Genomic DNA, 25,036 nt, shown 5'->3' on the forward strand with positions numbered 1-25,036 from the left:
ACAAGAAGACTTGGGCAGAGGTGACAGTGAACTGTGTCCAAAGGCTGCTTCTCTTTAACTAGCAGCTTGGCCAGTGGTGCTCTTGACAGTAGATGGGACCGAGATCAATAAGGAGAAGTCTCAGCGAGTCTCCCAAAGTGACTGCTTAGTGACGGGTAAGGCATGTCAGTAAAAAGCTCAAGGTTGTACTGTGAGCACTCAATGAAATTGATCAAAAGGAACCGCCTCTGTGGGTCATTGTTGCTCCATCCCCTTGTGGGGCAGCCCCGCTCCCGCTGTGGGGCTTATCCACTGTGGTCTATTCCAACTTCCAGCCAGGCCTTTTCAGGCTATCGAAATAGTGGCTTCTCTCTGGCCTGATTTGTTCCATGTTTTCTTCCGGGGGTCGAGGTTGAGTCCAAACCGCTACAACTCATTCGGGGTTTCCTTTGTACATTTTCAAGGAACTCACTCCTAGAGGTCTTCAACCTGCAGAGGCTCCTGCACGGTTTCTGCTCATTTGTGTGAGACACAAAGAAGTTCCCTTAAGCAGCTTCAGCCTTCACAGAAAGAAGGAAAACAATGACCACCAGGTGGCTGACTTCCAGAGCTGCCCTTTATCTCTTGAGCGAGGGTACCCGGGGTCAGCCTCCTTTCTGCCAGTCATTCTAGTCCAAGGCACAATAGCATCACTGTTGACCTGGTGTCATTCCGTGAAGAGATTTTTAAAAAGCCAAACCACAGCGTCTCTGCTGTAAGAGCACTTTCCAGAGAAAATAATCTCCAAGTGATTTTTCTGTTTTAGACAGGGTCTCACTATGGAGGACAGTGGTTCTCACCCTTCCTAATGCTGCGACCCTTTAATAAAGTCCCTCATGCTGTGGTGACACCCAACTATAAAAATCATTTTCGCTGCTACTTCATAACTGTAAGTTGGCTACTGTTATGAATTGGAATGTAAATAGCCGTGCTTCTGATGGTCTTCCAATCTGGTGCTAAAAGCTTGATGGATTCTTAGGGGGTCGCTGGTATACACTACACAGTGGAAGACCAAACACCCAGTACCAGGGTCAGCAAAGGAGGAGAGCAGCAGTAGCAGCAGCAAAGCAGATGTGCTCACCAGTTGGCAGCTAAGCAGGGTAGGCAATAACAGCGTGGCTTTCCCTGGGGCCTTTATATTTAGGCTTCCTTGGGACAAGGTGCTGTCTGTCCACTCTGGGGTCAGGTCTTCTCCACATCAGTTAATCCTTCCAGGAAACACCCACGTTGTCAAGGTGCAAATCTGATCAAGTTTTTCCTTCTTAAAGACTCTTCAGTATACAGGAAAGCAAATAAAAATTCCTTAGCTTGGGATATAATTTCTTTCATGGTCTGGCCTCCCCTTTTATAAGACTCCGCTCTATGTTGGAACCATACTATTAGCCGTTTCAAAATCCTCGGCGCTCTGTGTATTCTCCCCACTCTCCCTATGGCAGTCAGCTCTGTACGACTTTTAAAAATAACTTACAAAGAAAAAGGGGTTGTTGCTTCGATCACAGTCACCCCCATGCCCTTTTCTAGTCCCCTTCATTGTTCCAGACATCTCTCATGTCATATATGATATCTGCGTACGATCTATGATCTCATAAACGAGGAAAACACGTGCTGCCTGTCTCTTCCTCTCTAAAGCCACTATAAATCACAATGCGTTAGTCAGAGTTCTATGTCGCCGGAGGTTTCAGCCTGTGACACTGGCTTTATTGTTCCGGGCACCATCATAGCTGGTGTGTCTGGGTAATAAAACCACTCCTCTCACAGTCTAGGAAGCGGGAGGGAGGGTTCTGGGGAGCAGGCAGACATGGACTGGGGTCCCACTCTCCCCTTCAAGGCTACATCAGTAATCTGAAATCCTCCCGCTAGGCCCCGCCCCCTAAAGGCTTTACCACCTCCCAATGGTCACCTGCGGAGCAAGAGTCTTTTCTTTTCTTTTCTCTTTCTTTCTTTCTTTCTTTCTTTCTTTCTTTCTTTCTTTCTTTCTTTCTTTCTTTCTTTCTTTTTTGGTTTTTCGAGACAGGGTTTCTCTGTGTAGCTTTGCGCCTTTCCTGGAACTCACTTTGTAGCCCAGGCTGGCCTCGAACTCACAGAGATCCGCCTGGCTCTGCCTCCTGAGTGCTGGGATTAAAGGCGTGCGCCACCACCGCCCGGCGAAGAGTCTTAACCATCCATACTATCCTTGGTGACCTTGGCAATGGTCAATGTCATTCCCTTAGCACTGCTTGACTTTGTGGGTGACCCTGCATGTCTATCCAGCAAGGCTCACTTAGTTCCCCACGTCCACACCCATATCCACTCCACTCTCCCAGGAAGAAGAAAAGGAAGAACCACCAATGCAGCATGAAAGCAACGACGATAATAGTTAAGGTCCAAGGAGGTGGGGTACCCAGAAGGCCTCAGGACCTTCTATTCTGAAAGCACTAGGAAGCCATCCTCCATGAATTATGCTCCCCCAACTCATACAAATTATATAGTCGCTTCCCAATGCTCAGCTGAGCTGTCTGTCTCTATGGCAACGTTCTGGAGCCGAGTCATAGAAGATAGGGCAGCTTCTGCTTTTGTGCTTTGGACATTCCTGAGTCACCTACAGGATGCTCAGCTACCCCATGGAAGAGGTCATGGGAGGGGAGAGACGGAGAGAGAGAACCCACAGACCACACGGTAATGGGAAGAGATCAAGTCATCAGAAGCATCTATCTGTCCTTGGCATAGGGCCAGGCATGCGAAGGAACCATCTTGGTTGTTTCCACCCCATCCCTAGCTGCCTTAGAGTTCCATGAGAATTCCACCAGAGGGACTGGAGAGGTCACTCAGTGCTGAGTAGTGCGTACTGCTCCCTCCGAGACCCTGATTTGGTTCCCAGCACCCACATCAGATAGATCACAACTGCAATTCCAGATCCAGGAAGACCTGACACCTCGGGCCTCTGAGGACACCTGCACTTTTGTGTCCGTACCCAGACACGGACACATAATTAAAAAATAAAAAGAGAGGGAGAATCTACCTGAGCCCAGGGAACTCAAGGAATCATGGGAAATGATGTTTGTGCCAAGCTACTCAGTGAATTAATTGCTAAGTAAACCGAGCCCCCATAGGCGAGAGTGATCCTTAGCATCAGGCTTCTGGGAGAGTGTGTCAGGGAGAGGATGTGCAGCAACTTTTAATGAGATTCATATTTGGTGGAATGAAGCAGGACTCTGCCCGGACAGGTGGCCCGAGGGAGACACCACACATCCAGCAAAGCCTTACGCCCACACTTGTTGACCTAGGCAAACCTTCTTATTCCCATCATCCAATCAGTAAAAACGAACAACTTCAGTGTGACCTCTATCCAGGGAGCTGGGACAGGCAGGAAGGGAAGGCAGCCGTCCAGCTGGCAAGGAGGGGGAAGACAGGAAGCCGATATCTGATTAGATGCTGCGGCAGAAATGGCTGGGGCTGATTACCCGCTAGCCCTGTGAACTTCTGGTCAAGGGCACAGCTTTCATCCCGGCTCATTTGGCCGTAGTCCACAGCCACAGACCAAACCTTTAGCCCCAGCCAGCTGTCCAAATTGGATGTCCTCTGCTAGCCTTGAAAACGCTAGAACAAGACACAGTGTTCAACGCACAGCTCCCCCCCCCCCCCCCCGCCCCAGGAAAACGCTCTACAGAATGAGCCATCTGTATCAGGGGCAGCATCAGCATCCGGACAATAGGATTCTGACATTCGTCTCCTCATCTCCTCTCTCTCTTTTACACCATCCTAAATTTGGTCCTCTACTTCAATTCCCTATTTTTGTTAATAGGAACAGTTGCTTCTCCCTCATCCTTTAGGGTTAAAGCTTTGACAAAATTTCATCCTTTTTTTATGATTCCTTTACCCATCTATATACCTAAGCTAAGTCTTGATCTTATTTGATATGTGTGTGTGTGTGTGTGTGTGTGTGTGTGTGTGTGTGTGTGTGCATGCATGCACGCATGCATGCATGAGCCTCGTGAGTGTTAGGAGTATAACTGTGTACCACCAGATGTGGCTTGATCTCCCCTTTTACATTGCTATTAATTTTTTAAGTTAGCATCCAAAATTTTGTTTTCATCCTGAGGACTTCGCACATGCGTGTCAAGGCACCTTGCCCGTACTCCCCATAGACTTCACTGCTGGACTACTTCTTGGTGTGTCCCCTAATTCCCATTTCCATAGCTCTGGCTTGGCTATGCATAACTCTTACACAGAGTTCCCATGCTTCTTAATAGCTATTGCAGCTTCCAGGTTCTTTTGCTTCCCTCCAGTCTAAGCTTTCAGACCCCCTGCAAGAGCAACTTTTGAAAAAAAAAAAAGTCCTGATCATGTTATTTTCCAGCTCACAATTTGCCCGTATTTCTCCAACACCTGCAAGATGCTTGCAATCTCAAGAATGCTCAGGCCATTGAAGCATGAGACCTGGCTGAACATAAGAAAACTGGGAGTTTCATGGCTTCTCTAGCGAGCAGAGAGCATAAATCCTGCTAATGGTATTTAATACTGTCTTAACTACGTCACAAAATTCCACAAGACTAGAGTCAGTCTTCAGCCTAAAAGCTTTAAGATTTCCATGATCGAGTCGCAACCCAGAGCTTTCAATGGCACTGTGTAGGATGTATGATGTGTGATGGCATTGGTACCACCTTCCACCCCTGGTTGTAGTGGGTGCCTGTTCCATCTATGACCTTAAGGTGCCAGCCCCTAGAGTATGGCCTTGGGGCTAGCTTAAGACCTGAGGGGCATGTAGGCCTCTCTCTCTTCTCTCCCTCATGGGCTTGGATGGTGTGGACTGACTCAGACGGCAGAAGCAGCATGGGACCGGCCATCAGCCTTCCAGGACTTTGCCATGATTTTGCCCAATCCTGTTTAGTGAGTGTTCTCTCCAATTTATATCCTAAAAAAGTCCCTAATACTCATTAAGCAGACTCCCTTGGATTTCATGATATACCTGGTCAAAGAAATGCCATCATGATTCACAATGCCCTTTCCCCTCAGTATATCCTCAGGATCCTCCTCATCACAGCTTCTCAGAGAGCAACGACAGACTGTAAATTTTTTTTTTTTTTTTTTTTTTTTTTGGTTTTTCGAGACAGGGTTTCTCTGTGTAGCTTTGTGCCTTTCCTGGAACTCACTTGGTAGCCCAGGCCGGCCTCGAACTCACAAAGATACGCCTGGCTCTGCCTCCCAAGTGCTGAAATTAAAGGCGTGCGCCACCACCGCCCGGCAAGATGTAATTTTAACACACTCATTAACACCAGTTTGCCCCCATGTGCCAGTTTGTTGTCTGGGGGAAGACCAGCGCTGTGCTGGCTTGCTGTGCCGACCAAAGTACTTGGGCATTGTAAGTAAACACCCAGGTCATGGCTTTCCTCTGGCACTCAATCAGCCACTTCACAAGCTGCTGGGGTAGAGGCTCAGTTATGACAGGTGAGCAGCTCCGTCTCTAGGGTCATGGTAAGGGGCTGATTCTGATCCTGGTAGGTTGCCCAGAGATGGCCTGAAAGAAAACCTCATCTCAGCTAAAGCATATTTCATGGAAAATCCCTATGGTGATTTGAATGAGAACCATCTCCCCTAGGTCAGGTATTTTAACGCTTGGTCCCTGGTGGTTTAGATAGGTTTGGTTTAGATAGTGCTGTTTAGATAGGTTTAGATTGTACGGCCTTACTGGAGGACGCAGATCATTGGGGGAGAGCTTTGAGATTTTATAGCCTTGCTCTACCCCCAGGTCTCTCTCTCTCTCTGCCTCACGTTTTTATTTGTATAAACTCTCAGCTTCCTACTCCAGCCACCATGCCTGACTACTGCCATGCCTCCCCGCCATGATGGACCCTTATCCCTCTGGACCCATAAGCCAAAATAGACTCTTCCTTCCATAAGTCACTTTTGGTCATGGTGTCTTACGCAGGGTGTTCATAGTGGCAGAAAGTAACTAATGTAGTTCCCTATCCCCACATGCCAGTGTGGAAAGTGCAGGGTCAAATGCTGACTTCTGGTCCACCCCTGCCCCTCCATGCTGATGGGTTAGGTTAACTCACTGGTGGCCTAGCTAGTCCCCAGCATCCTGGAACTTGTGGGCCATTTGCCAATATCTATTAATGGGCTCAGCAGTCTGAGGAGCGTGTGGGAGATGCAGCTGTGGTATATGGTATCGCGGCCATAACAGACACAGTGAGCTGAAGATTTCTCCTTGAGGACCCTTTCCACTCTGAAGACATTACTTCAATGACTTGGCATGAGCTTCACTTTCCCTCACTGAATCAGAGCCAAAGACACAGCTTTCGTCCTTGTTTGGCAAGACTTCTGTTCTTTTTTTTTTTTTTTTTTCTTATCCTACAGGAGAAAGTAAGACAGATCTTAACAGTATCTCATGCACTAACTCAGAACCTCCAAGGAAAGATCCACTTATTTTAAGAGGTATTCAATGGAGTCAGTTTGTCCTCATTTTTGATCCCTTTAAGAGGTCTTCAGCCTGGAGCCTTCAAGAGTGGACATCACACCCTTTTGATATGGATATGATATCCTAACAGAGCTGGACTATAGCAACATTGAATATGACAAAGGAGGGGTGTTTCATATGTCATTCTAAATGCTACTCTAGATTTTTTAATCCAGGTTAACTTGCTGCTTGCAAAGCTGTAGAATGATGATGGGGTTACTGGGGCAACCATAGCTACGGATGAAACAGGTATGAGGGTTACAGCATGGCACTCCACATTGATATGCTAGAGCCGGGAGCATAGACCTCACAGATACCCACAGTCTTCAACCACTGAGCATCATTTGTCTGTTAGTAAGTCCTAGAAGTTTGGGCCAGTGAGAAGGAGTAAAGGCTCTTGATGCATGAGTCTTATGATTCAAGTGTGATCCCTGGAACCCCATGGTAAGGGTGAATTAGCTCCTGAAAGTTGTCCCTGACCTCATGTGTGCCCACTTCACCATCAAAAATAATGATAATAAATAAATTAAAAGGAATCCCTTTTACTTTATGTATTTGTTTTTATTCAGGAGTAAACTCTGCTGAGGACAGAATATTTATGTCCCTTTCATATCCATGTGCTAAAATCAGTGTAGTATGATGATATTTGGAGGAGGGATCTCTGGCACATAGCTAAGTCATGAGGTTAAAGCCCTTATGAATGAAGGGAATCACACCCTTATAAGAAGTAAAGTGATATCATATGAAAGAAATGTAGTCTCCATCAGGGGAGACAACAGTGCAAGGGTAGCCACCTGTCAATCAGAAGATCCATCAGATACTAAGTCTGCCAGCATTTGATCTTGAAGCATAGAACTGTGAAAGCGAAATATAATTTCTGAGACATCTAGTCTATCATGATTTGTTATATCAGGCAGATGAAAACAAACTCCCAAAGAATTAGCTACATGTTAAGACAGGAAGGAGATAAGACCCATGCAAAGGACCATTTACAAAGGCTCTTTTTAGGGAGAGCAGTTACTGCCATCTGCACAAAAGGCCAAGGGAACAGCTCACTCACAGAAGTACCTCCAGCAAAAAATGAATGTGTTTGCGTCTGCTTCCATCTCTACTAAAGACAAAGATACCAATGTGAGTGTGGGCAACAGAGGTGGCTTTGTGCGAAAGGCAGAATGTGGTGGGAAAGAACCCCAGAACCTATAATCCAGCTCTGTATGTTCATCGTCAAGAATTCTCCTCAGCTGTGACTGTAGCGTTGCCCTCCTTGTGCCTGCCTACTCAAGGTCTGCATGCAACCTTAACTTCCCCACCCTGACTCTATGCAGATATCCAAGTACAGGATGCTTCTAAGCCTCACGGATTACCAAGCACATGGGGCTGTCCTTTATGAAAACTCATGAAGGACTTTAAAATAATTTCAGTTTTTAGTGACCATCTTTTTTCCTGTTTGACTGAAACGATCACTCTCAGTGAAGACTAGTCCATGTCTGTTCCCACCATGACACCATCATAAGTCCTTGTTTCGTTAGCCACAGGGTAACTCTATTAATGTACAACACCATGGTGATGAGTCATGTCTGAAGCAACCTCCCCAGTAAAAGCTTTTTAAAAAAAATCACAAAATGCCATAAAGAAATAATTAGAAAAAAAGTCCTGAAAGTGGTCACCTGTGTCATCACGGGGTCGGGGTAGCAGGCTGTTCTTTCAAGGCATTAGTAGTCAATCTCTATACCATCGTGAGGTTTCTTGCAAGGCATTAGTAGTCGATTGTTTGATATCTCTAATTTTTTTAAAGTGACCTTTTATGATCCTCAATATTCAGTTTACTTCTCAGCAGACACTTCTTCTTTCCTGCTGTATATAAAGTTATAATAAATCTCCTGTGATCTGTCTTTGTCTTCTCCCCACTAAATGCTGCTGTAAATGGCAGGCCAGGCGACGGGCCCTGTGATGCTCTCTGAGTTACTTTGAATGTGGGGCTGTAAATAAATCATAAATGGCCCACATGGCTCATGAATTATTCATTTTGCTTGTGTTTTCTATATAACATGGCGCATCAAAAACAGATCCACACTACCGTTAGCTTAGGGGGAGGTGATCAGATCACTCCGACAACTGGTTATTCAGCCCCGGAGAAGAATTTTTAAAAAAATCCATGTCCACATAAGTAAGTAGCAGTCTTTCCTACCCCTACCAGGGACATAGAGAACAGTAGGAGCTAAAGGAAACAGTCCTAAGGTCATGGGGGAGGGCTGTTCCAATAGAACTAGAGAGCATTGCTTTCTGGTCATGTGTATTCTCTGTCTTCAGCCTCGCAGACCAATACCCGGCCGTCTACTAGGGTTTATCCTCTTTCATAAAGAAAAGCAAGGCAGGACTCCACTCACTAGAAACCTCGAATCTCCAGAGTTTCAGAACTTGGTTCTTTGGAGCAGATTCACCATTTTCCCCAAGGAAATAGGTAAGTGATTCTATCTCCAGGTTAGCCACAGACTACCAACTCACAGAGGATCCTAAATTGGGGCCAAATGACAACCTGGAAAGTGGCCGAAGCGTGACACATAATTCCCAGAAACTCTCAGGCTTCAGTGTGGGGCAGGATGAGCTGCTCTGTGTTTCTGACTTCCTCACTTAAGCCCCAGCTTCTTGACAACTGGTCCAGGGGTTGGAAGAGTGGGAAACAAGGGGACGTTTGCCCATCCAGAGCTGGGATGTATGCCCATGTGGGGAGGCGGTCATCTATTCCAGAGGCCTGTGAACTCAGACCCATGTTTCGGGTCTGCTTTATGTGTGCATGTTTTGTAGCAAGGCAGTCTATTCCATCCCTTAAAGCAGTGGTTCTCAACCTTCCTAATACTATGACCCTTTAATCCAGAGTTCCCCATGTTGTCGTGACCCCCAAACCATAAAGTTATTACATTGCTACTTCATAACTATAATTTTGCTACTGTTATGAATGGTAATACATAGGATATCTGATATGTGACCCCCCCAAAGTGGTCATGACCCACAGGTTGAGAATGGCTGCTTTAGGGTCTCAGATATCTACACTGGAATAAAAATTGAGAATCACCACTGTGCTATGTACAAAGAAGGCTCAGGTGAGAATTCTCAGCACACCCTCACACCATTTCCCCTTCCTGGCAAACCCCTGAGACATTTAGAACAAGTGTGCCTGTTATCAGGGCTCCAGTGATGCAGATTTTTACATTTTTACATTTTTACAAGTTCATTTCCTCACTGATGCCCTGGAAACAGTACCTGTACTGGCTGGGTTTGTGTCAACTTGACACAAGCTAGAGTCATCAGAGAGGAAGGAGCCTCAGTTGAGGAAATGCCTCCCTGAGATCCAGCTGTAAGGCATTTTCTCAATTAGTGATCAATGGAGGAGGGCCTAGTCCATTGTGGGTGGTGCCATCCCTGGGCTGCTGGTCCTGGGTTCTATAACAAAGCAGGCAAGCCATGAGGAGCAAGCCAGTAAGCAGCTCTCCTCCATGGCCTCTGCATCAGCTCCTGGCTCCCAGGTTCCTGTCCTGTCTGAGTTCCTATCACTATTGCTTTAGTGATAAACAGCAACGTGGAAGTGTAAGCGAAATAAACCCTTTACACACACACACACACACACACACACACACACACACTCACTCACTCACAAACGTGTGTTCACAGACCTTGACACGTGCTCCCTGGTCTCTTCTGGAAATCATGCTCAGAACACACACCTGTCTCCTGGACCCTTACCTCAGGAGGCTCCAAGGTCCGGTGTGTCCTTTTGAACCTGCTTCCCTCCGGTGAGTGGCCAGCAGGGAGTGACGTCTGCAAAGGTGAAGCAGGAGAGGATTTGCTGAGGTAAAGGACCATGTCCAACAGAGAATATCACAGAATTTTCTCCAGTTGGGGCCCAAAGGAGCTCCTGAGTTTTATAGTGAACACATCTGAGTTAGAGAATGCAAAAGCCCCATTTATCTGGAGCTTCTCTTTCCGGTTTCAGCTTCCCATGGTCGACTATAATCCAAAACTATTAAGTGGAAAACTCTAGAAATAAAAATGTGCGAGTTTATAAGCACATACATTCTGAGTAGCACTCGTGAAATCTCACATTGCCCTACTCTGTCCACCCAGACACAGATCATTTCTTTGTCCAGCAAATCCAAGTGACATATGCTACGTCCCCATTGGTCACTTGGTAGCCATCTTGCTTGTCATGGGATCATCTGGCAAAAGCCTCACGATGCCTGTGTTCGAGAGACCCTGGTTTTATATGGCAATGACCTCAAAGTTTAATCATCCTGACACTGGCAATTTAGACACAGGGGGCTGGAAAGTGCTTCCTTTAAGCAAAATAAACATATTAATAAAGGGGGAAAAAAACCCTCAATCTGATGCCGCTAAACTCTACAGTAAAAACAAATCTGTCTTGGACACCGTGGGAAAGGAAAAAGAAATCTGTGCTAGTTTGTCTGTGCACACCTCGAACTGTAACAGCGACAGTCACAGAATGTGAAAACAGTTACCGTGGAAGGGACGTGGAATTTGCGTGCGTGTTGTGTTAGCCAGCTTCGTGCGGCTGCGGCACAATGCCTGGCATCCCTTAAGACAGGAAAGACGGCCGGGCGGTGGTGGCGCACGCCTTTCATCCCAGCACTCGGAAGGCAGAGCCAGGAGGATCTCTGTGAGTTCGAGGCCAGCCTGGGCTACAGAGCAAGATCCAGGACAGGCTCCAAAAGCTACACAGAGAAACCCTGTCTCGAAAAAAACAAAACAAAACAAAAACAAACAAACAAACAAGACAGGAAAGACTTACTTTGTTCTTGGTTTCAAAAGTTTCAGTCCTTGTTGGTGAAGACAGTACCATGGAGTTGCTCACCACTGGGCAGACAGGAAGTGCAGCAGTGCCGTAACAGGAAGTAGAGCAGTGAAGTAACAGGAAGTGCTGAGACAGTAACAGGAAGCAGCCGGTGAGGCAGGATAAACAGCAGGTAAGGAGACATCAAGAATTCTAGCATGTGTAATAATAGTATTTGCTGGGATGTTGCAGACATAGAGACAATATTCCTTTTATAGACAGATGTCCAAATCAGAATGTCAACATAGCAGCCGGGTGGTGGTGGCGCACGCCTTTCATCCCAGCACTCAGGAGGCAGAGCCAGGCGGATCTCTGTGAGTTCGAGGCCAGCCTGGTCTACAGAGCGAGATCCAGGAAAGGTGCAAAGCTACACAGAGAAACCCTGTCTCGAAAAAACCAGAAAAAAAAAAAAAATGAATGTCAACATAGCAATGGATCGTGCTCAGTGCCTAAGTATGATGGCCTTTCTCCTTTCCCACTCATAAATCTCTAATTTCCCAGGAATCCTCTTTACAGTAAAGGTCATGTCTTAACCACCTTGTGTAACCTGTGACCCAAGGTTTTTTTCTTCTCAGATTATAATCCGGAGGGTCCTCACTAGCCACTTTATAATCTCATTTATCGAACGAGAGGAAACAGTTCTTAGCAACCCTTTGAGATGTAACTGGACAGCCACTAAAATCATTTCTCTGCCTGTCACTGAGCTGCTTAAGCACAGCGGTCTTTGAGAAGCCCGCCCTTTCTTTGAGAGCTTCTCTTGTTATTGACCCCTGAACTTAAGTCTATGCTCAAATCTTCCTTTTAACAAACCCAACTCTGCTTCATGCTGGCTTCTCCAGAAATTCTTCTCTGCAGCGTAATCAAGGATTTGCTTTACCTGAGTGGAGGGCCCTAAAGCACAGGGGGACTCCCCAGGTTGCTGGTGACACTTCTGGGCTGAGTTTTGCTATACCACCAACACCAGGACAAAATATTCCCCCAGGATGTGGACCCGGGGGCTTTTGTCCTTCAGGCAGTTTTTCCTTCCTTGATGTTTACAGTTTTACCACCTTCCAATAGCCTGTTCAAACTTTAAATCTGTCAATGGATCGAACCGTTCATCAGGTCAGAGCCTCAACGGAGTCCTTTCTAGAAACATCCTCACAGGAACACCCAGAGTGCACTGAGAACCTTTAGGTGTTTTCAATCCAGTCAAGATTAACCTGGTGTGTGTGTGTGTGTGTGTGTAGCAACACAGGGCTCAGAGTTCTCCACAGTTGGGATTCTCAGAATGCATTACTTGTGAATAAGGAGAATTGAATCTGGCCAGAGAGTGACTGATTTGGAGACAGACTTGAGAGACAGATGGCAAAATTTTCCTGAAAATGGAAATTTAAGTTCTCTGGTTGACTGAGCAAAACTGTGGTCTCAATGAATAGGAAGTGGAATTACCCAATGTGTAAGTTACATATGTCACAGACTATAGTGAAGAGGTCTTCAAGAGGACAGGAGCGTGTTCTCCAGGGATCCACAAACATTCCTCATGAGAAAAGTGGGCCAGCTCCTGGTCTTTTTCCCTGAGAGAAGATATTCTGCAGCCAAGAGAGATGTTGAAACGGCACGGGCCAAATAACATTTCCTCCAAGTCCCATCACCCCTCTTCCCCTCTACCCTTTGCTCCAAATGTGCAGGAATCAGTGGAATCCTGGGGGATGGAAAAGGAGGGGCAGGCTGCCACCCCCCACCCCCCAACCCCCGCCCCGTTTCCTGAATGCAGGTTCTGAACAGGAGACACTCTTAATTAAGAGCCTGAAGGCTTGATGTTTCATCTGTCTGGATTTCCCAATAACTATAACTCGAATTGTTTGACTAGCCAGGGGTGGCGAGTGAGGCAGAGGATCTGCCCGAGACAATTCAAAAGTCGGGGGAAATGAGAAGCAGCAGAGGTCTGATGCTGTAGAGGGAGAAAACCGAGGGATCCTCCGAGTGCCGCCGTTTTTAAGCCAGTTACACTGGTACTGTACACACTGCACAGGATGGGGACGTGTGTAAGGCCACTGCTGTCATGGGCTAACTTAGACACTAAGCGGGACTCAGAGAAAGGGCACCCGTGTGCTGTGCACTAGATCTCTAGATTTCTCCATCCTACAAAATTCCTGTTGCTCTCTCCCTGGCTCCTGCCTCGCCATCCACCCAAGTGTGTTCTACTCCATTTCTATGTATTCATTTACTTTATATTTCTTTAGATTCCACAGGTAACTGGTAGATGTTACCAGTGAAGGTTTCTCCTCAGTTCTTCTCAAAAGAACTGAGTCAGCCAAGAGACACAGGTGAAGCCGAAATTAATTTAACCAAGCAAAGGGATAGTACATTCCAGAGAAAGCAAAGGGATGGGCTGAATGGAAGGAGAAGGTAGGGTAGACGCTCTCCGAGTTCTGTATGGTGGTTTTGTTTTTAGTTTATGGATATTTATGAAGCACATGGAATATTCATGGGAGTCAGGTGGCCCTTCCTCCCCCGCTGCCCCAAGTCATGACGGATCGAATCTCCCTCTCGGATCAAACACCAAAAGAGGGGGGTGTCAAAATCACAGTGGAAATGACATTATAATGAACCCAGGGTCTCTTGGGGGTACAGACCCTTTGTTAGTGCAAACGTGGTAACTGAGAAAGCCTCTGGGGCCTGGGTTTCATTCATAGCAGGAGGATCCTAAACACAGCGTCAGGAATGTTTAACCACATGACCATTCTTGGCATCAGGGGGCGGCGCCCACAGCCCAGCTGCGGTTCCCTTGGTTACCTGTTATGTAACCACTTACCTAACAGGCCGAGATGGTGCAGTGTCTCCCTTGGCTCAATGCCTTCCACTCTGAACCACAGCAGCAAAATCATTTTCTTCCTAATGACTGAATAGTATTCAGTTGTGTATACACGGAACAATGTCTCGGTCCGCTTGCCTGTCAATGACACACAGATGCTGTGAATAACACCGCGTGTGGATCAGTTTAGGAGGTGTGATTTTATTTCTTTCAGTCACATGCCCAGAACAGGAATGCTGGACCCATGGCTGCTTTACATCTAGCTTTGTGAGAACCATCCACACTATTTTTCAGAATAGATATAGTCATTTCCTAATTTCGAAGTGTACAGATACATGGAGGTTCCTTTCTTTTTAATGGAGACAGTCTGTCTCGCCATGAAGGCCAGGCTTCCTTTAATTCGAACCCTTTCACCTCAGCCTCCTAAGTGTTCCAGATGTCTTCACACCTGACCAGAGGCTCCCTTCCTCCTTGTCCTCACCAAAACTTACTGAACCATCTAGGTTAAGGCTGTGACGAAACACTATGACCCAAAGCAAATTGGGCTGTGGTGGGGAGGGGTCAATTTGGCTTACACTTCCACATCACTGTTCATTGTTGAAGAAGGTCAGGGCAGGAACCTGGAGGCAGGAGCTGATGCAGAAGCCATGGTGCTGTTTACTGGCTTGCTCCTCATGGCTCACTCAGCCTGCTTTCTTATAGAATCCAGCAGCACCAGCCCAAGGATGGCACCACTCTCAATGGACTGGGCCCTCCCCCATCAATCACTAATTAAGAAAATGCCCTACGGGATTGCCTACAGCCCGATCTTATGGAGGCCTTTTCTTAATTGAGGCTCCCTCCCCTTAGATGACTTCAGCTTATGTCAAGTTGACGTAAAAACTAGCCAGCACATGTACCACACTAGCGTGCTTGCTGCCAGTGACAGATCTGTGGTTCTGATGTGCATTTGCAGGATCATGACTGATGTTCTCACTAAGGGAAGTTCTACCCTCTCTTCGTGCCTTCTATCTTCTGAAAATTTAAATTTTAACAACCAATCGTCAGTTAAGATGCAAAATTCATCTCCTATAAACCCTGGTGTTACTAACTGGTACTGATAATATTTAAAGCAGTTTGGACATATTTAATGTAAGACAATATGCTACAGATATTAGGGTCTTCGATTAAGGAAAACATTATGTGGATACTATTAAAACAACCCTCCTGTTTGGGTCCACTGAGAAGCTGGTCAACAAGGTCTCTGCTAGCACACTGGGCTCATAAGCAGTTTCTCTTATGTTGCTCGTTCTAATGTTTAGTGTAGTGAAGAAGATAAAACTAAAATGTGAAGCAGTTAGAGACCCATTAAGCACTAGACTGAATCCTCAACACCGTGCGAAATCAGGAGAGGTTTCTGTGCGCAGGTGCAATCAAACTCTATAGAAGTTTAGAGGCGCTTTAGCCACCCGAAGGGAGAGTGTGGGCCTTCAAGGGCTGAGTGAGAAAGAACATCACAGGATGGGAAGAAAGTACACAAATGAGCCAGCAAATGACCTCATCGCCCCAGGTACTTTTCCTTAAAGAGAGAAAAGCTATCTACATCTGTGCCTTTAATTATAGACGTAGAGGATAAAATCCAAACTGTCATGTGGTTTAAGATGTTTTTTCTTCTCCAGCTTTATTTCTAGCCATCTCCACCCCCAAACTCCATTATCAGAGCTACCAAGGGAAGGAAATATCTCAGATGGTACCCCATCCACCAAGTTTCTTGAGACCAAACCCTAAAACTCATCTTGGTTCCACAACTCCATTTTCCTGGCTTGTCACCCAAAGAGACCCAGACACCAAGTCTAGAATTTCCACATTCTCTTTATAAATGCAAATCAGATTATTGTCACTCCTCTGCTTAAATTATAAATAGATAGATGATACATGCATACATACAAACATGATAGATGATATATAATTGATTGATTGATAGATAGATAGATAGTTGATACATAGATGTCCTCCCTTTTCTCTCTGTGAGAAATTTCTATCCTTTTCTTTGAATGGATTTTCTTTATCACTTTGGAGAGGTTCTCTCTCTCTCTCTCTCTCTCTCTCTCTCTCTCTCTCTCTCTCTCTCTCTCACGCACACACACACACACAGACAGAGGCAGAGACAGAAACACACACACACACACAGAATGATTTGCCCCATTCTGTTTCACTAATAAGCAACCTGTAGAGTTATACACAGGACTTTTTAAAACATTTATTTATTCATTTAGGTGGTGTGTGTGTGTGTGTGTGTGTGTGTGTGTACACGAACATGGAGATCAGAGGGCAACTTCAGGGAGTAGGCTGTTTCCCCCCCACCAAGCAGCTCCCAAGAATTGAACTCAGGTTGCCAAGCTTGCGGACAGACACACTGACCTGCCACCTCACTGGCAGTGTATGGAGTTCTCCTGATGAACATATTACATTATGTGCCAATTACTTGTTACTCTCCCCAACCAGACTTTGAACTCCACAGTGACAGGGTCTATGTCACACTTATCTCTAACGCCCACAATGTAGCACACTTGCTCAACTATATTGGGTGCTCAATGTTTGTGAAACTAGTGAATGAGTTAGAGAATCGATGAATTAAAATGTGGAGGTGGGAATTCTCCACTATGCCAACCTATTGCACCATGCTATCGCGAGCTGTGGATGTATGGCAGAAGCAGAACATTGGTGCTCGGGTCAGAATACAGTGGAGAATTCAGAGATGAACTTTGTCCCGTCGCTCTCCAGAGTTGGTTATGAAACCCATTTGGAATTCTCTTCTGTTGTTGGAATTCCAAGAACTTGCCTACACATTGCTCAACCCCGGTGGCCCCAAACAACATGCATTTCTGTGTGTTACAGACTTAGAAGCAAACTGTAAATTACTTCTCAGGGATAGGATAGGTTTGTTTTCAAGTGTCTCTCTCAGGTATTTCAGAGTCCACTGTCTTAAATAATACATCTTGGTATCTGATACCATGAACTCATATACTCATTGATCCAGCACTCAGAGGAGGATTGTAGCTGTTTTTGTGTGTATGTGTAGTGCTAGGAATCAAACTCATAGCTTCACATATATACTAGGTGTATTAGTAAGTGTTATTTAAAAGAACAGAACTGATAGAATGTATATAAATATATATATATATTATGGTATGGGATATATTTGATTGGCTTATAGATTGTGGTCTGGATAATCCAACAATGCCTGTCTCCTGACAGAAAAGCTAAGAACCAGTTGTTGTTTACTAACAAGACTGGTATCTGAGAAGTCCCAGTCTGGTTCTGGAGTCCTGGAGGATTTCTACAGAGTCTTCAGTCTACATCGCAGTCCCTAAGAAGTAGGTTCTAATACCAGTGAAGGAACGCCTCAGCAGCAACAGTTGGATGAACTTGCCAGTGAGAATGAGGGTGAGCAGGTAAAAAGCCAAAGCTTCCTTCTTCCATGTTCTTTTAAGTAACTGCCACTGGAAAATGTGGCCCAGGTTTGGGGTGGGTCTCCCCACCTCAAATAATCAAATCAAGAGACTCCCTCTTAAGGCATTTGTCCAGCTACACGAATCTTAGTTGGTTATAGATGTAGTCGGGTTGACAACCAAGATCAGCCATTATGCCAGCCAAATGCTGTTCCCCTGGAGCATTCTTGAGGAGGACAGCCAAAATGGATACTGGCCTGGTATACAGGCAGAGGTTAAATTTTGCCATAACTTCACAGAGATTGTTGATTTTGTTTTGTTATGTTTAAAGGCACTTCATCTCCCTGAGTACAACTCTAGGTGTCCCTGAGACTTCCTAAGGTACCTCTTGACCTCAAATAAGCCAACAACTAAAGGTTAGGTCCCAGCTTAGGAGACCTGCTGAACCTAGTCATAGCTTATCTGTATTATCTGTCAAGTCCCTGTCATACCAAGTGTCAGGGTTTTGAATGATGCTCTCAAAACTGAGGTGTGTGAGGGGGAGAGGCTCTGACAGTAGCGTATAGAGGTTTGGAGCAGACAGACCCTAGAGCCAAGGAATTCAGCAAGCCTGGTGCCCTTAGGGAGGTCATGCTGTAAGTTAGCTTTCCACCCTATACCAAAACATCAGACATAAGCTTATAAAGAGAAAAAAAATGGCTTGGTGCTCAGTCTTGGAAATTCTAGTCTATAACTGAGTTTAGATCTATAAAGAAGCAGCAAATCATGGCAGAAGCATGCATTTCTGGGAAGAAAAAGGCAGGAGTGAGGTCCAGGTCAGGGAACAACCTCAGTCACTTGAAGATCTCCCACATGGACCTAACTATTAGATAGGTCCTAAGATTTCACCACCTCTCAAAAGTGCCTCTGATACATGAGATTTGGAAAACACTTAAGATCTAAGCTATGGAACCAGACTAAGGAGTCAGAGGAGCGAGAACTAATCTGAGTGGCCTGTCGGCACAAGAGGAGCAAGGGCTCTTTCAGTGGCTGCATGTTGAGGGCCATGTCCCTGGGGAACAATGACAAGTCAGAACTCAATCCTGTTTCCAAGCTAATAACGTCAGAACAGGACCACCAGTCACTTCTGCCTAGTTTAGGTTATTACTGTATCTGGAAGATTAAGATTAGGAAACATGGCAAATTCCCAATTCAGTCCAGTGTGTGTTTCCAGGGCTAATGAGACATCTGAGCAATGATCATTCTATCTCAGAGTTAAGGATGCAGAAGTAAAGGGCTCTGTTACGGGATATTTGATCACACTGTGAACCCTGACATTTCACTATTTAAATAAAATCAACCGTAGGTCAAGAGGCGGAGCAAGCGGCCAGTTGACTGGAAGTAAACATAGAGCATGAGGGTAAGTCTAGAGGTGGGGGAGGGAGGGAGAGAGAGAAGGGGGAGGCACAGGAAGTAGAAGGGAGGGACATCCGGTTAGAGGAGTTTTTCTTCAGACAGCATAGGAGAGAGCCCTCTTTCAGGGACCACAGCAGATGAGGAAGGTCAGTCGGCTGCTTCCTCTGCCTCTCTGAGCTAGCAGGTTTTTACCCCAGCATCTGGTTCCTGGATCTTCATTGCTAAAATAAAAAGATAAGGGGTGTAGTTAAAACAACATTTGCCTCCTTACTTGGAGGCTGTGGTGGGACACAAAGGCTCTCCTGGCCGTGGCCTCAGCAGCAAGGTGGTGGCAGCTGCAGAAGTTGCAGTCAGCAGCTGAGGCAGAGATAGGATCAAGTGCAGTTGCTGTGCCTCCGATTAAAAGCAAGTGGGTGGTCACCAGTCAAACCAGAAGAGCATGTCATCAATACAAGTGAAGATGGAAAACAGACGCAAACTCTCCAATTCTGAGAGAAGAAGTGAGGTTACCATGGGAATGAAGAAGAAAAGTGAGGTAACATGCCCTAGGAACTCTTGAATCTCCACGAACCAGGACTCACCACGAGGTGAGTGTGCAGAAACACCAGAAGCCCACACTGTTGCCAAGTGGTTATATGATACATCAATGAAAACTCAGAGAGAATGTGCACAGAGTGGCTTCATGTTTATGTCCTTCCTTCTTGATCATCTTTAGAAATCCAATACTGAGAACTAGATGGGGAGGGGGATAACTTTCTTGCTTTTGTTTTAGATGACATTTAAATATTGGGCTGGGAGCAACAGCTCAGCCGGTCAGACAGCAACAACAAGGCTGAATTCTGCTCATGTGCCAGATGTAGATCCCAGACTCCTCTGGAATAAGAGAGGAGATGGAAAATTTTGGCCCATTAAGCAGACATTCTGTCCTGCCAGGTGTCAACAGCAGGACATATCCACAGGGTCAGAATCCCACTTCCTCTCAGAGGAACCACGAAAGTATAAATTAATTATAGGAGACCTTGAGCTACCCTCTTACAGTCCCAGAAAATTTTAGGTCCCATGTTTTCCAACTCTGTCTCCATGACTCTTTCATGATTCTTTTTTTTTTTTCAAAGATTTATTTATTTAATGTAAGTCTGTATGAGAGTGTCAGATCCTCTGGAAGTGGAATTACAGACAGTTGTGAACTGCCATGTGGGTGCTGGGAATTGAACCTGGGTCCTCTGGAAGAGCAGTCAGTGCTTGTAACCTCTGTGCCATCTCTCCAGCCCCCTTCTTTCATGATTCTTAAATATACAAGAAGATGATCTTCCTGGTAGCATGGCTTTTAAGTTTCATCAGTGTCTCCGCTTCCAATGACCTTGTCTCTCACTCCCATACAAGTGTAAGTTTTCCTAGGAATACTCGTGGACTCCTGGTACCATTGGTGGGAAGAGGGATGAAGAATTTAGGGGAGGAGGGATAGAATACAGGTGATATGAAGAGGAAAAAAGAATAATAGGGAGGTTTAGGTAAGGACATAAGAGCAGAGGACAGCACAGGGACAGGGATGGCACTAAAGGTGTTTGGAAAGCCATACCGAAACCTACTAATTGAGATATATATATATAAAATAGTTACATAAAATAGTTTATACTACATAGTCACATAAGAGCTCTCTCTCTCTCTCTCTCTCTCTCTCTCTCTCTCTGTGTGTGTGTGTGTGTGTGTGTGTGTGTGTGTGTGTGTGAACTTAATTGGAGTTACCCTACACAGGGGGTAATGCTCCTCCCAGAAGCCATTGGTTGCCAACTTAAAAGCCCAGTGCCATGTGTAAGACACCTCCTTGTGATTTGCTGGTTAGGGATATCGCAGAGACCCCACCCCCACCCCGATACAGGATATTGTCATTGTTCTTGGTTGCCCACCAGAGCCTGAGGATAAGACCCTGCTACTGAAAATGCCCCATACTTTGGTCACAGGACTTGGAGAGATCAAGTTGGCACTAAACAGGATGCTTTCTTCCCACTGGCTCTTGTTCATAGTCCTGCAAGGTGCTAAGTAGGCTTCTGGGTGATGAAGTCATCAACAATCTTACCCACCTGTGACCCCCGTGTTCACAGTAATGGCTGCAGTAGCAAGATGTTATTGGGGCAACCGAACTCTTTCTAATTGGATTTAAGACCCAGTGTACAAGAGGAAACACATGCCTGATACTATAAATTCCATGTTTGGGGAGCTAATGGTCCTTAAGGGTGAACCTCATACTGCTTTTCTGCTAAATGGACATAACGTCAAACTTTCTAAACTTGTTTCTCTATGAATCTCTCAGACCTCATCAGAGGAGTTTCTTTGTGCATTGGATGGCAATTAATTTAAAAAAAAAAACAACTCACAACTGATCAATGTGCAGAGAATAAGTGTCAGTAGAAAGCTCAGCAACAAGCGGAACATCTGTATCACCATCCCGCCCCAAGGCTCAGTGGGAAGCATTTCAGTAAAGGGGTAGGGGGAGATTGTGAGAAGCAAACGTTGTGAACAACTAGAAGGAAATTGAAGAGTCAGACATCATAGGACTGTGGCTCTCATGACCACAGCACTGTGAGTGCCTGCGTGAGATCTGTGTAAGATCAGGCCAACCAACACCCTATCATGGAAGGAGGAGGGACTCACAAGTTCCTGTCTCTAACTGAGGAGATACTGACATTGAAGGTCTCTACAGGAGAGTCCGTTTTCTTTAAGGGTATGCCTGGTAGGCCAATCCGTGCTCTAGTGGGTAAGTATGTGGTCAACACGAGTTTAGATCAGTGAGTTGTTACAAAGGAAAGAAAGGGGACACAAGATTGGGTGAGGTTGGGGAGGTGGCGGTGGACCTGGAAGAAACTGGGGTGAAGGACTGGGGAGGTAAATGTGATGGAATGATGTGTGTAAAACATAAACTATCACATTGCTCTTCTGCCCCAAACTCTACAAGGATATGTCATCTCCACGAAAATCAAATCCAACTGCTTGGCCATGGTTGGCATGGACACATTTCTTGTTCTTTCTGACACCACTGTCTTCTGTGTCCCAGGCCTCTGACTCTTGGAACTGGCAGGACAGGGTTGGCCATTGCTGTTCCTGCACCTCAGATATTCTTCCTCAAAATTCCCCGTCAGTTTTTGCTCAAATCTCATTTCTTAGAAAATGTTTTCTCTCTTCCCAGTAGACAAAATGGCAGCCTTACCCAAGGGAGGAAGGCCAGGTGTCCTGAAGAAGGAGAGCAGAGTAGCACCAAAGCCATTCTTATGTAGGAACACTGTGTAGCTGGGCCTATCAATGTCTAGGTAGAAGCTGTATTTCCTGGTCATGCTTCTGGCAAAGCGTGTTCAAGTGATTGGAACATGTATAGAGAGTGATTTAGGGAGCAAGCATGATTTTGGAGGCAGTTGGAAGGAAATTTCTCTGTGTCTACTATGCCATTTTTGGTTTTGAGTTATTTGAATATAACTGACCCAGAAACAAAATAAAACTTTCAAGCATAGACCTACCACGCACAGGGAGAAAGCTCTTGAAATAGTAATAAGGACCTTGATGTAAGAAATACAAACTGCGTGTGAGAGAAAAGCCCTGCGAGGCACAGTGGCAAATCAGCAGGATGCTACAGGACAAAGGGATGCAGCCAAAAAAGAGAATACTCGATTAGTTCTACCTGGCTTGATATTTTTCACCATTTGTGGAAGTGAGGGAACATCCTTGCCTGGCAGGCTACAAAGAGAAGAGCGTGAGGAGGTGGGGCAGCCAGCTCTGTTCATTTCCTTGGGGAATTTCCACAGCCCTGTGCCTGGCTCCTCCTCAGCAGACTCACCAACAGATTTCTGTCAGCATACTGGATGACTGTCTCAGGAGCTCACTGAACCAAGCTTGTGGGTGTGGTCAAGTTAATATAAGAACTGTCCCAGGAACTAGACTATGGCAAACCTACATGGGTACCTTTTCCTTTATGGGTAAAGCTATATGGCAAGTCAAGTCATATGCTTTGTCAGGAAGCAGGAGATCAGGCCAGAAGGAATCAACGCACTGTACTTCTTTCCAGGCTGATCATGCCCCAGTTCCCCAAGAACAGACTGGGCCTTCTCTCTAATCACACACATGTCCTAGGAGATCCTAGTTAACTACGGAGTGTAGACATCATGAGATGCTCACAATTCAAAATTTTATCATTTTATCCCAGACTTCTTTTCTGGATTTACAACACCTATATCTATATGTATCAAATGCACAGAGGATTCTCCTGAAATAGCACTAAGGACCTTGATCTAAAGAGATCTAATCTATACATAGAAGAATGGACAGCAGCCCTCTGGGAAATAAGCCCTTTCTCCCTCAAACTGTTTTTCCCTAGGTGTCATAGCAAGAAAAAGTAACTAGGACACCCACAAAAAGCTGGAAAAGTACAGTGAACATGAAATACTGCCAATTAGCATTAACCAAGTTTATTCATGTATATACACACAAACATAAACACACAGATTGGTAAGCCATCTCAAAGCACGCTGTAGACATATTTTTCCCCAAACTGCAGTGTATATGTCTCATAAGCAAGGATCTTACCCTATATCACTAGGTAGTTCTTAGGAAATGCAAATCAAATTATGTAATTCCTTTGCTAAAAATTCTCCAAAGGTTTCCTTCCATGGGGAATTAAGGAAGAGAGGGATTTGGGTAAGAACAGGTGTTATGCTTGTGGGAGTGCAGGGAAAGAACAAGGTGTTGAAGAGTGTTGGGAGCAGGGCACAGCAGGGAGCAAATGCAGGGAGACAGGCACGCACTGCACATCTATCTCCAGCAAAGCATGCTGTGTCCACTAACAGGAAATCAGCAGCCGGCAGGACAGGAGAAAGGTCATGAGGGAACTTTGGAGAATGATGGATTTTTGTGTATCTTGATTATGATGGTTACGAAACCGAATGTGCCTGTTTAAACTTAGCACCATAAAATGAGGGAGCTGTGCTTTGTTACTATGTGAAAATTAAATCTCAATAAACTGGACATTTTAAAATATTCTTTTTGTGTTAGCCAGCTTGTCTTGGTTTTGTTTCTGTTTTTTTGATAAAATACCCTGACAAAAAGTAATGTAATGGGAGGAAGGGTTTGTTGGGCTTACAACTCTATGTGACAATCTATCGTTTTGGGGAAGCCAAGCAGACACTCAGCAGCACATCACATCACATTCACACCCTAGATCAGAGGGAAATGAAAGCACTCCCACTCCCTGCTTGCTGCTCATCCAGTTTTCTACTGTCCCACATAATCCAGCACCTCCTGCCTAGGGAATGGTGCCACCCACAATAGGCTGTTCTGCCTACATGCATGAACAGTCAAGACCATCCCCTACAGACAACCCCACAGACCAACCTGATGATAAAAAGTACTCTGTGGAGACTCTTCCCAGGTGATTCTGAGTTGAGGCAAGTTAAGAGTTAAAACTATCAAGGTGGCTTTCTGTTACTGTAACAAAACGCCTGAGACAACCGACTTTAAAAGTGGAGAAGTTCACTCTGGCTCACAGCGGTGGAGGTTTCTGTCTGAAGTCAGTAGCTGGGGAGAAAACAAAAGAGAAGGAAGGAGCTAGAGTTGGTCCCAGTCTCCCCTTGAGGACATAACAACTGCCACCTAGACCCCATGTAACAGCTCCACAACCTCCCTAGAGTGTCAAGTTGGAGACTAATTCTGATCCAAACATTAGCATTTTTCATACAGAAATTTTAGTGTCAGTGCATTGTAACTGAATTTTTCTACAATGTGTTTTTTAATTCAAACAGTATCGATTCCTAACGTATCAAAAAGACTGCAGTTTAATGCATATAGTGATTTATCTACAGTTAGACTCTAAGTTAGTGTGAGGGGTGTGTATATGTGTGTGTGCTTGTGTGTAGGTGTGTGTATGTAGGTATATGTGTGTGTATGTGTGTGTGTGTGTGTGTGTGTATGTTGGTGTGAAATCAACATCTATCAAAGTAAACTAAATACAATAGTTTTGGCATCAAAAGTAACAAGCTCTTACAACTATGTAAAAATCACAAAGAAGCGATATTTTAGAGGTAATAAATTTAGAGGAATTTAATGTGAAAGCTGTGTTTGTGTCCTACTTT

At 45.3% G+C, this 25,036-nt stretch overlaps 1 long non-coding RNA gene across 3 annotated transcripts in view; it reads right to left on the reverse strand.

Annotated features, from left to right (window-relative positions):
* Positions 1 to 25,036, reverse strand: part of LOC131895048 (uncharacterized) — a 120,269-nt gene that overhangs the window by 91,714 nt on the left and 3,519 nt on the right. For all 3 annotated transcript variants that reach the window (XR_009375087.1, XR_009375085.1, XR_009375086.1), the window contains exons 2-5: positions 24,300 to 24,482; positions 14,098 to 14,235; positions 11,259 to 11,387; positions 10,196 to 10,270 (exon numbers count right to left, since the gene is read on the reverse strand). This is a non-coding gene — a long non-coding RNA (uncharacterized LOC131895048). The remainder of the gene's footprint in view (positions 1 to 10,195; positions 10,271 to 11,258; positions 11,388 to 14,097; positions 14,236 to 24,299; positions 24,483 to 25,036) is intronic.

Source organism: Peromyscus eremicus, chromosome 18, assembly GCF_949786415.1.
Source record: "Peromyscus eremicus chromosome 18, PerEre_H2_v1, whole genome shotgun sequence".
Lineage (NCBI taxonomy): Eukaryota > Metazoa > Chordata > Mammalia > Rodentia > Cricetidae > Peromyscus > Peromyscus eremicus.